Raw genomic sequence first — 12,443 nt, 5'->3', positions numbered from 1 at the left:
AATACACTAGTGATTATAATTTTGAATGTGAATGTGATAAATTCATCCATAAAGCATAAACAGCAGAATGTATTAAAAAACAAAGAAAATCCAACAATATGTTTTTCTTACAAGAAACACTTTTTAAAATGAGGGCTACACATAGAGCAAGAATAAAGGGCTAGAGTAGAACTTATTATGATTCTGCTAAGGCAAAAAAAAAATCCAACAGGAGTAGCAATCATGATATTAGACTAAAAAGAGGGAAACTACATTATGATTAAAGGTACTATAGATGAAGATGCAATATCAGTACTAAAGCTATATGCAACAAATGCTATGGCATCCAAATTTTTGAAAGAAAAGCTAGATGAATTATAAGTGAAAATTGATAGGAAAGCTATAATAGTGGAGGTTTTCAACCTTCTCTCAGAATTAGATACATTTTAATAATACATAAATAAGAAAGAAGTCAAAAGATGAATAGAATCTTAAATAAGCTAGATATGAGAGCTATCTGGAGAGAATTAAATGGGAATAGAAAGGAATATACCTTTTTCTCAGCAGAACATGATACTGTTACAAAAATTGAACACATATTAGGGTATAAAACGTGATAGTTAAATGCAGAAAAATTGAATGCATCCTTTTCAGATCATAATGCAATAAAAATTATATTTGATAAGAGTCCATGGAAACACAGATTAAAAATTAATTGGAGGTCAAGATGGCAGAGTAGAAGCAGGACCTCCACATGGCTCCAGCTTCCACCTTCCCCAATTCATGTAAAAGGGGACTCTGAACAAACTTTGGAGCTATAGAACCGACAAAATGACACAGAGAAGCTAACCTCCCACTGAGGACAGCTGGGCAGGCCAGCAGGAATTGACCAGCACAGAACTCTGGGAGCCGAGCCCAGCTCCACACCGAGGTTTTAGCCCCAGGGCAGGCCTGACCAGCTGCCTGTGGAGGGACTCCAGATCACCAGCAGCTGTGGCCATCTCCAGAATTATCAATACATAGATACGAAGGACAAAGTGAGAGGTCAGTGCACTATGGACTTTGGGACCCAGTAGTTGGGAGTGTGTTGGCTTTTGCCCCTGGGCTGAGAAACCACCGAGGAGCTGTGGCCCTGCAGCTTCAGCTCCTGGCCTGCAGAGTGTAGGGGGACCAAGCACCAGTCTGAGGGGTAATCGCTGTTGCTTTAACCTGCTTGGATCTGGATTGTGGTATAGGGTTGATATTCTGGGGTGTGTGTACAGCTTGCCAGAGCATATGGAGGCTTCAGCATGGGCACCCAACTAATACCTCTGGCAGCTGAGAAAACCCCAGCATTTGGTACAAAGCTCCCCTGTCTGGTAGCAGAGTCCTACTGTGGCAAAAAACCCAAAAGTCAAGTAATTGAGTGGCAAAATGAGCAGGCAAAGGAAATAAAGCAAACAGAAGATTCCAACATTAGACTCCTATTTTGGGGACAAAAAGGATCAAAGCATGGAACAGGAGGAAGACAGTGAAGTCAGAACTCCTGCACCAAAAAATGAAAATACGAGCTGGTTACAGGCCATAGAGGACCTTAAGACGCAGATAAGAAAAGTGGAGGAAAAATTGGGAAGAGAAATGAGAACAATGCAAGAAAATTATGAAATGAGAGTCAAAAGCCTGATTGAGGAAAATGTTACCTTAAAAAATAGACTAACTCAAATGGCAAAAGAGGCTCAAAAAGGCAATGAGGAGAAGAATGTCTTAAAAAGCTGAATTTGCCAGATGGAAAAAAATCTCAAAAGCTCACTGAGGAGAATCGTTCCTTCAGAATAAGAATGGAGCAAATGGAAGCTAATGACTTTATGAGAAATCAAGACATTGTTAAACAGATCCAAACAAATGAAAGAATAGAAGGCAATGTGAAATATCTGATTAGAAAAACCACTGACCTGGAAAATAGATCCAGGAGAGATAGCTTAAAAATTATTGGACTACCTGAAAGCCATGATCAGGGAAAGAACCTAGAAATCGTCCTCCAAGAAATTCTCAAGGAAAACTGCCCTGATGTTTTAGAACCAGAAGGCAAAATAGAGGTTGAAAGAATCCACCGATCACCTCCTGAAAAAGATCCCAAAAAGAAAACTCCTAGGAATATTATAGCCAGGTTCCAGAATTCCCAGATCAAGGAGAGAATATTATAAGCAGCTAGGAAGAAACAATTTGAATATTGTGGAAACACAATCAGGATAACACAGAATCTGGCAGCTTCTACACTGAGGGATCGAAGAGCCTGGAATAGGATGTTCTGGAGGGCAGAGGAGCTGGGATTAAAACCAAGAATCACCTACCCAGCAAAAGCGGGTATCATGTTTCAGGGGAAAATATGGTCATTCTGTGGAATAGAAGACTTTCAAGCATTCTTGATGAAAAAACCAGAGTTGAATAGAAAATTTGACATTCAGATACAAGAAGCAAGAGAAGCATGAGAAAGTAAACAGAAAAAAGAAATCATAAGGAATTTATCAATGTTGAACTATTAACATTCCAACATGGAAAAACAATAATTGTAACTAATGAAACTTTTCTCAGTATGAAAATAGTCGAAGGGAATAGAAATGTGTGTGTGTCTATATATGAGGGTATATGGGCATAGGTGAATGTGTGTGTATGTTTACAGGTGTACACAGATAGAGGGCACAGGACCAATTTAATAGGAAGGGATGATACTTAAAAGGTGAAATTAAGAAGTAAGAGAGGAATATAATGAGTGGAGATGGGGAGAGACAGAATGGGGTAAACTATCTCATAAAGAAGAGGCAAGGGAAAATGGTTACAATGGAGGGGAAGAATAGGAAGGCAAAAGGAAATGAGTCAACCTTATTCTCATTGAATTTGGCTTGGGGAGAGAATGAGATACACACTAAATAGGGTCTCTCACCCTCCAGGAGAGTCGGAGGGGAAGGGGATGAGAGAGGGAATGATGGAAGGGAGGGCAAGCTGGCAGGGGAGGGAAGTTGGAAGCACTCACTTTTGAAAAGGTATGGGATCAAAGTACAGAATAGAACAAGTGGGAGGTGGGATAGGAGGGAAGGAAATATAGTCAGTCTTTTACAACATGTCTATTATATTAATGTTTTGCATTAGCTACACATGTACAACCTATACTGAACTGCTTATCTTCCCAGTAAGGGTGGGTGACAAGGCAGGAAGGGAATGAATCTGGAATTCAAAGTTTTAAAATCAAATGTTTAAAAATATATGTGTGTGTGTATGTATGTGTGTGGGTATACTGTAATTAATACTATTTTACATGTAATTGGGAAATAAGATATACAGGCACTGGGGCATAGAGATTCACCCTGCCCTACTGGAAAAGTCAAAAGGGGTATGGGAGAAAATATGGGGGAGAGCAGATTGGAGGAGGGGATATCCTGTAGGATTGCTATTTTGGGGTGGTGGGTAGGGGGGAAACGGGGAGAAATTTTGTAACTCAAAATCTGGTGGAAATGAATGATGTAAATCAGAAGTTAATAAAGCATTTGAAAAAAATTAATTAGAGACTAAATAATCTAATCTTAAAGAATAAGTGGCTTAGGGGCAGCCAGGTGGCTCGAGTAAGAGCACCGGCTCCAGTGTTGGGATGACCTGGGGATCAAATCTGGGCTCAGATATTTAGCACCACACCCAGAAATAACTGGCCATGTAACCTTGAGCAAGTTACTTAACCCTGATTGCTTAAAAAAAAAGTGGCTTAAAGAACAAGTCATAGAAATAATAAATAATTTTATTAAAGAGAATTATAATAAGAAGACAACATACTAAAACTTTTGGGATACAGCAAAAGCAGTAATTAAAGTAAAATTTACATCTCTAGATGCTTATATCAACAAAATAGAGAAAGAGCAAATCAATGAATTGGGTATGTGATTTTTAAAACTAGAAGAAAAAGAAAATCCCCAATTAAACACCAAATTGTAAATCCTAAAAATGAAACATAAGATTAATAAAGTTTAATGTAAGAAAACCATTGAATTAGTAAGTAAAACCAGGATTCTGTTTTATGAGGAGGAAAGACAATTAAATGGATAAACCATTGGTTAATATAATTTTTTTAATTAAATGGAAAACTAAAGTATCAAAAATGAAAAGGGTGAATACACAACCAATGAAGATTAAATGAAAGAAATCATTAAGAGTTATTTTGCCCAATTATATGCCAATAAATTCAACAATTTAACTGAAATGGAAGAATACTTACAAAAATATAAACTGCCTAGATTAACAGAAGAGGAAATAGAACATCTAAATTAGCCTATTTTAGAAAAAGAAATTGAACAGGCCACAAATGAGATTCCTAAGAAAAAAGCATGAGAATCAGAAGGATTTACAAGTGATCTCTACCCAAAATTTAAAGATCAACTAATTCCAACATTAAATAAATAGTTTGGAATGATAGTCAAAGAAGGTATCCTACCAAATTACTTTTATGAAATTAACATGGTGCTGATATCTAAACCACAAAAAGCAAAAGCAGAGAAGGAAAATTATGGACCACTTTTACTAATGAATATGGGTGTAATAATAATATGAAATAAAATACTGGGTAGGAAACTACAACATGTCACAAAGATTATACATTGTGACCAAATAGAATTTACACCAAGAATTCAGGGGTAGTTTAACCTTAGGAAAACTATTAATATAATTGATTATTATCAACAACAAAGAAACAAAAATCATATGATTATATCAATAGATGCAGAAAAGCTTTTGACAAAATACAAAACTTTTATTTAAAAAAAAAACACTTTAAAGCATAGGTATAAATGGATGTTTCCTTAAAATGATAAGAAGCATCTACCTAAAATCATCAGCAAGCATAATTTGTGATGAGGATAAACTAGAAGCCTTCCCAATAAGATCAGTGGTGAAACAAGGATGCCCATTATCACTAATATTATTCAATATTGTATTAGAAATACTAGCAATAGCAATAAGAAGAAAAAGAAAGTGAAGGAATCAGAATGGGCAGTGAGGTAATAAAACTACCTCTTTTTTTCTTTTTTAAATTTTTCAGATTTTTTAAAAATTTATTTATTAGTAGTTTACAACATTCAGTTTCACAAGTTTTTGAGTTCCAAGTTTTCTCTCCCCTTCCCTCACCCCCGCATGGCGGCACTCAATTCGATATCAGTTCTACAAATACCTTCACATTAAACATTAGTCAAGTTGTAAAGAAGAATTATAACCAATGAAATGAACAACGAGGAAAGAGAAACAAAACACCAAAGAGAGAGTGGTTTGCTTCAATCTGCATTCAGACTGTTATTCTTTTGTCTAGTCTTTTCCATCATGAACTCCTTTAGAGTTGTCTTCTAACCTTGCATTGCTAAGATGAACCCCGTCTATCAAAGTCAGTCATCACAGATACAATGTGTCTGTAATTGTGTACAATATTCTCCTGGTTCTGCTCCCCTCACTCAGCATTAGTTTACAAGTCTCTCCAGGTTATTATGACGTTAGTCTGCTCCTCATTTCTTATAGCAGAATAGTATTCCATTATATTCATATACCACAACTTGTTTACTCATTCCCCAATGAATGGGCATTCTCTTGATTTCCAATTCTTTACCACCACAAAAAGAGCTGCTATAAATATTTTTGTATATTCAGGTCCTTTTCCTATTTGTATGATCTCTTTGGGATACAGCCCTAGAAGTGATATTGCTGGGTCGTGGGGTATAGACATTTTTATAGCCCTTTGTGCATACTTCCAAATTGCTCTCTAGAATGGTTGGATCAGTTCACAACTCCACCAACAATGCATTAATGTTCCAATTTTCCCACACCTTCTCCAACATTTATCATTTTCCTGTTTTGTCATGTTAGCCAATCTGAACGGTGAGATGAGATGCCTAATAGTTGTTTTGACTTGCATTTCTCTGATTAATAGTGATTTTAAACATTTTTTCACATGCTTATAGATATCTTTAATTTCTTCTGAAAGCTGCCCATTCATATCCTTTGACCATTTAAAAATTGGGGAATGGCTTGCCCCCCTGCACTCTGAGGTCCAAGTGCCTACAGGTCCAGACCTCCAGACCAGTCCAGTCCATCGATCAAACATCAGTAGCTCTGGCTCTACATCTGTGTCCAGGACCAAGAAGAAGAGGCAAAGAAGCCATCCCATCAGAGAGGAGAGGTCTGGGTCCTGCCTGGAGCTACAGTTGGCCAAGTCAAGCTGGGCATGTTTAACCACGAAGGGCTACCTCCAGGCAACTTCAGCCTGGGCCAGGGCACAATGCCCGATGGGTCCTCCCACTACGGTAAAAGTGGCTATGTTGGGGAAAGCACCCCAAGACCATCCCAGCCCCAGCCATCATCCCAAACCTTCTTTACCTTCCCTTCAGCAGCTTGGAGGGACCCTCGACCCCCGACTCCAGCCAGAACAAGGGGTGGTATGACTTCTCTGTGCCCCCACCCCCAACTGAAGCCGGGCAGGCTAGTGCCTCCCATAATCTTCACCTCATGCCACCCAAAGAGGAAGACTCATCCTGCTCTTCCCCTTCCTCATCATCCTCAGGGGCTCCTGAGCGGGACCTCAGGGAGACCATCATCCCTGAAGCTAAGTACTGCGCCTGTCTGGGCCCAGCCTACTATGTGCCTGCCTGGACAGGGCCCTTCTGGCCAGGCCTGGGTAGCAGTGGCTCAGTTCCCACTGGGGCACTACCAGGTCCCCCTTCTCCCTCCCCACCCTCTCCACGCTCTGGGGACTTTTCCGGGTCTCAGGCCTCTTTACCCAGCCCCTCTCCAGCAGCCCCAGCCAGGGCTGGGCAGCAGCAGCAGCAGCGGTAGCAGCAGTAGCAGCCACGTCAGCAGCAGTAATGTCAGCAGCAGTGTCAGCAGCACCAGCGGTTCAAGTGGGGCAGCCAGTGAGGAGGGCATCCCATCTAGCGATAGTGGAGAAGAGGACACCCCAACCTCTGAGGAACTGGAGCTGTTTGCCAAAGAACTGAAACACAAGCGAATTTCCTTGGGTTTCACTCAGGCTGATGTGGGCATGGCCTTGGGCACGCTCTATGGGAAGATGTTCAGTCAGACTATCATCTGCCAGTTTGAAGCTCTACAACTGAGCTTTAAGAATATGTGCAAATTGAAACCATTACTTCAGAGGTGGCTGCAGGCTGTTGAGAACACTGACAACCCTCAGGAGATGTGCAGTATGGAACAAGTGCTAGCCCAAGCGTAAACAGCGTACGAGTATTGAGACCAGTGTGAAGGGGACCCTAGAGGGCTTCTTCAGGCGTTGTGGGAAGCCCACTCCACAGCAAATCTGTGACTTGGCAGAAGAGCTGCACCTGGACAAAGATGTGGTTCGAGTCTGGTTCTGTAACCAAAGGCAGAAGGGTAAGCAGCTTCTTCTGCCCTATGGGGAAGATAGCGAAGCATTGCCTTATGAGCTGGCCCCAGGCACTGCCCTCGTCCTGCCAACTGCTGCTGTACCCCAGAACTATGCAGCACCCCCACCAGCTGTGCCCCCTGACCTCTATATGTCCACTTTCCCTAAGGGTGAGCCCTGCATCCCAGGCATGCCCATGCCTAATGGGGGCATCTGAGCCAGGATCAGCATTATAGGAACTCACTGGGGGTTCAGGATACCTCTTGCTTTTCCATTCCTTCACTTGCCCTATGACTGGCCATTGTCTGAGATACAGTGGTCAGGCCTTTTCCCAACCCTAGATTCTCTTTCTGCCCCTCCACTGCCCATATCTAGGTTTTTTTGGGCATCTGAGAAACAATATTCAGGTCTTTTTTCTCCTCCTTCTTTCACTTCACACTCCCAAACTTGTGATGGGTTTGGGAGCCAGTTTGGAAATAAGAGTTGGGTGGTAACTGAAAAAATAAATAAATAAAAATTGGGGAATGACTTGCATTCTTATGAATTTGACTCAGTTCTTTGTATGTTTTAGAAATGACACCTCTATCAGAGACACTGATTGTAAAAATTCTTTCCCAATTTTTGCTTCCTTCCTAATCTTGGTTACATTGGTTTTATTTATACAAAACCTTTTCGATTTAATGTAATCAAAATTATCCATTTTGCATTTCATAATGTTCTCTATAAAAGTATTTTTTTGCAGACAATATGATGATATACTTGGAAAATCCTAGAGATTCAATGAAAAAGTTAAATGAAACAATAATTTCAGCAAAGTAGCAGGATATTAAATAACCTACACAAATCATCAGCATTTCTATACATCCCCCACAAAACTCTGCAGGAAGAGATGGCAAGACACCCCATTTAAAATAACTGCAGACAACATAAAATACCTGGGAGTATACCTACTAAGACAAACCCAGGAACTACATAAACGTAATTATGAAACGCTTTTATACAAATAAAGTCATAATGGTACATGACACTCACAAGGATATCACGACAGATTTCATCAAATATTTTGCTCAAGTCCAGACTTAGTATGTCTATGACATTCTCCCTGATCCAAAAGAGAAATGAAGTTATATTGGTCTGACCAAGACCAAGTCACAGTTCATAGTATATATGTTCGGTTCTGGGTACCACATTTTAGAAAGAAAACTGATGAATGGGAGAGTGTCCAGAGGAGGACAGCAAGGATGATGAAGGGCCACAAGTTCATACCATGTGCAAATTTGTTGAAGGAACTGTGCATGTTTAACTAGAAGAAAGTCATAGAGAGAAAATGACACATCTCTGCAAGTATTTGAAAATCTATACTGTGGAAGAGGGATTATATTTGCTGTGCCATCCCAAAGAGCTAAGAGAGAAAGTGTGGAAGTTTCACAATGTGAAATCTAGGCTCAAGGTGAGGGAAAACTTCCACAATTATATCATTCCCTAAGTGGAACAGGCCTTTGTCTCCCCTCATAGGAGGTCTTCAAACAAAGGCACAGAAATCATCCATAGAGTATGATGCACAGCACAATGCAAAGGTCTTCAGGTAGGACTACAGGGTTTCTGGGATTACTTCTAATTCCAGGATTTTGTGACTTTTTCTTAGGGAGGATGGTCTGGCTTTTAATGACTATTTTATGTGTTCCCAAACCACATCCTGAATAAAGCATTCCAGATTTTCTCCAGGAATTAGCTGTAACATTGGTCTTCTTCCTATTCCCTCATCATCCCTTCCCTTCAGATATAGTATGCAGAAAAACACATCCTCGAATAGTCATTGGCACACCTGTATCCAATTTGAGGCAATGTAATTTAAAAAAAACACATGGGCAGCTCCCAGCACCCCCCCCCCCCCAGGATGAATGATGAAACCAATGAGTTGGGGTTTTTTCTTGTATTTAAACACACTCATATACACAACCACACACACACACAAATATCCAGTGATTCTTGAAGTACAGCCTAGTGACATTTCATCTTTCCAAATGAGGAAACTTAGGACATATTAAAGGATATCCTAAGCCAGATATTTCTAAGAGTCAAAGACATCATCTTGGGCTTATATAGAATTTCTGGCCTTCATCTTGGTCGTCTCTTCACAGTGAGCTCTTTCAGAAAGATGATGAGTAATTGTGTGTGCATGTGTGCATGCAGAACATGTGATAAACATCCAATAAATTAGAGAATGGTGCTCAAAAAAATCTCTTGGGCACAGTGTTCCTTTCTAGTAGATAAACATCTTGCTAAGGGCTAATGTTCTTTTGGAAAATTTTCCCAAACTGACATTACAGCAAGTTGGCACCATTCAGAATATAACATTCCTTTCATTCCCTTCTTGCAAGCAACAGAGTAATATTCGGAAAAAGAAAGGAATCTGAATGAATGTGTAAACACCAAGGGTTTTTTTTTTTTTATTCTTATTTCGAGTCTGGCTCAAGACTAAACTAGCTTCTGGGACATGATTTAATTTTTAAAAGATGTTTTTTGGAAGTGGAGGGGAGGCAAGAATGTTTGTTTTGAAACTTTGTAGACCATAACTGCTGAAAAATCCAACAAGAATATTCATAGTTCAGCAAAGGTTGGGCTTTTGGCCAAGTGTTACAGAGTATTTCTAGCAGCCGCTGAAACACTGGAAATTGTGTTACTGGTTTGCATATGTCTCCAGCAGTCATGTTATAACAGGGCTAACTTTTACTTTTGTTTGTTTCACTTTGTTTCCATGTTTCAAAGTTCTTAAAGTAACTTACACTCTTTAAGCCAGTATCCCCAAGGGAGAAGACCCATTTCTAAAGCTGACAAAAGTATACTTTAAAATGGTGGGCCAAGGGGTGGCCAGGTGGCTCAGTGAGTAAGAGCACCAGTTCCAGTGTTGGGACGACCTGGAGATCGAATCCCGGGCTCAGACACTTAGCACCTACCCAGAAACACCTGGCCGTGTAACCTTGAGCAAGTTACTTAACCCCAATTGCTGAGGGGCGGCCAGGTGGCTCAGTGAGTAAGAGCACCGGTTCCAGTGTTGGGACGACCTGGAGATCGAATCCCAGGCTCAGACACTCAGCACCACACCCAGAAATAACTGGAAGTGTAACCTTGAGCAAGTTACTTAACCCCAATTGCTTAAAAAAAAAAATGGTGGGCCTCCTGGAATGACAGCACTAGACAAGATATAAAGGTATCATCATCTCCCATTCTAGGACCATCACTGCAAACTGCTTTATTTTAAAATTCTTTAGTTACTACTTGTAAAAATCATCTTAATGAATTAAAACAAAAGCCCCTCCACCAAGAGACCTAGACTTAGGTCCACTTAATTCTATATAAAACAGGAATTTGCAACTTTTTTTATTATTGGCCTCTACAGTGAAACATATGAACATAGATAGAAAAACTGAGGCAGGCAGAAATTAAGTAACTTGCCCAGGGTCATACAGCTAGTAAATGTTTGAGACAGGATTTGAATTATGCAACTATAATGGAAGAAATGTAGGGATAATTCAATTAGATACCATTAAATTCAATTGCAAGAAATACTTAACATATTTATTATAATACATGAAAAATCCAAGTTTGCTCTGTAAAAGAATTTTAAAATCAGAGGTCTTCAGCCTTTTGATTTCTTATGACTTCTGGAAAAGGTCAAGGAGGGAAGAGACAATGATAACCAAAAAACACTGACAACAAAAAGCAGAGAACAGTGGGGAACTGCAAATCATCTATGGTGAAAATCCTCATGAGCCCCAGAGAGCCAGTTCACATAGCCACATAGCACGTCTGGAAGCTCAAACAAGTAAAGCCAATTGATTGCAGTTGGCTTCTTCTAGACACCTGTTTCAATCATCACTACTTTCCTGTCTCCCTCTATCCCATGAGGGGAGTTACAATGTTCTCCTCCAATATGGCCTATAGTCTGATCTAGACAGAAGGATAATGGCAGGGTCTACTAGGTCAGTTTAAAATCAATCAATTAATATAGATTTATTAAGGGCCTATTATGAGCCAGGCAGTGTGGGAGTGCTGGAGATACAAAAAGAAGCAAAGGACAATCCTTGACTTCAAGGAGCTCACAATCTAAGAGGTAACAAATATATATACACACATACATACATACATATACATATTATTTATACACATATATGTTAAATGCAAAATTAAAAAGAAATAATTAAGAAAGAGAAGGCACTAGGGGCGGCTAGGTAGCACAGAGAGTAAGAGCACCAGCTCCAGTGTCAGGATGACCTAGAGATCGAATCCCAGGCTCAGACACTTAGCACCCACCCAGAAACACCTGGCCATGTAACCTTGAGCAAGTTACTTAACCCCAATTGCTTAGGGGCAGCCAGGTGGCTCAGCGAGTAAGAGCACCGGCTCCAGTGTCGGGATGACCTGGATCAGATCCAGATTCAGATACTCAGCACCACACCCAGAAATAACTGGCCATGTAACCTTGAACAAGTTACTTAATCCCAATTGCTTTAAAAAAAAAAAAAGAAAGAAAGAGAAGGCACTAGACTTAAGAGGGCTTGGGAGGGAAGAACTGTAGAAGGGGGGATTTTAGATGGGACTTAAAGGAAGTTAGAGAAAACATAGGTGGAGATGAAGGGGGAGAACATTTCAGGCATGAGTGCAGCCATAGAAAATGCCTGGAGGGGCGGCCAGGTGGCACAGCGAGTAAGAGCACCGGCTCCAGTGTCGGAATGACCTGGGGATCCAATGTGGTGCTCAGATACTTAGCACCACACCCAGAAATAACTGGCCGTGTAACCTTGAGCAAGTTACTTAACCCCAATTGCTTAATAAAAAAGAAAAAGAAAAAAAAAGAAAATGCCTGGAGCCTGAGAGATGGAAAGTCTTGTGAAAGGGCTGAAAGGTATGCTATTGATATACTCAATGGAAAGACTAGATCCATCCAATAAAGTTGCTTGCTCTTTGTAATTCCATAATATGATTCAACCAATGTTCTATACGGCGCTTTAAAAACTTTTGGAGTACCATAGCACATTTTCAGAGCCTTGCTTGGATTTTAATCCTGCTTGCTAGCTTTCAT

The 12,443-nt window shown here is 40.2% G+C and overlaps 1 protein-coding gene and 1 pseudogene across 6 annotated transcripts in view; one reads left to right on the top strand and one right to left on the bottom strand.

Moving 5' to 3' along the window:
• HIPK3 (homeodomain interacting protein kinase 3) overlaps window positions 1-12,443 on the bottom strand; it is a 168,603-nt gene that overhangs the window by 114,810 nt on the left and 41,350 nt on the right. The window lies entirely within an intron of this gene.
• Window positions 6,209-7,877, top strand: LOC138163420 (POU domain, class 5, transcription factor 3-like; annotated as a pseudogene).

This window comes from Petaurus breviceps, unplaced genomic scaffold (assembly GCF_028583685.1).
Source record: "Petaurus breviceps papuanus isolate PSGF00001 unplaced genomic scaffold, PetGlider_PUasm1.0 188, whole genome shotgun sequence".
Classification (NCBI taxonomy): domain Eukaryota; kingdom Metazoa; phylum Chordata; class Mammalia; order Diprotodontia; family Petauridae; genus Petaurus; species Petaurus breviceps.
This window is presented reverse-complemented; position numbering and strand designations above follow the sequence as displayed.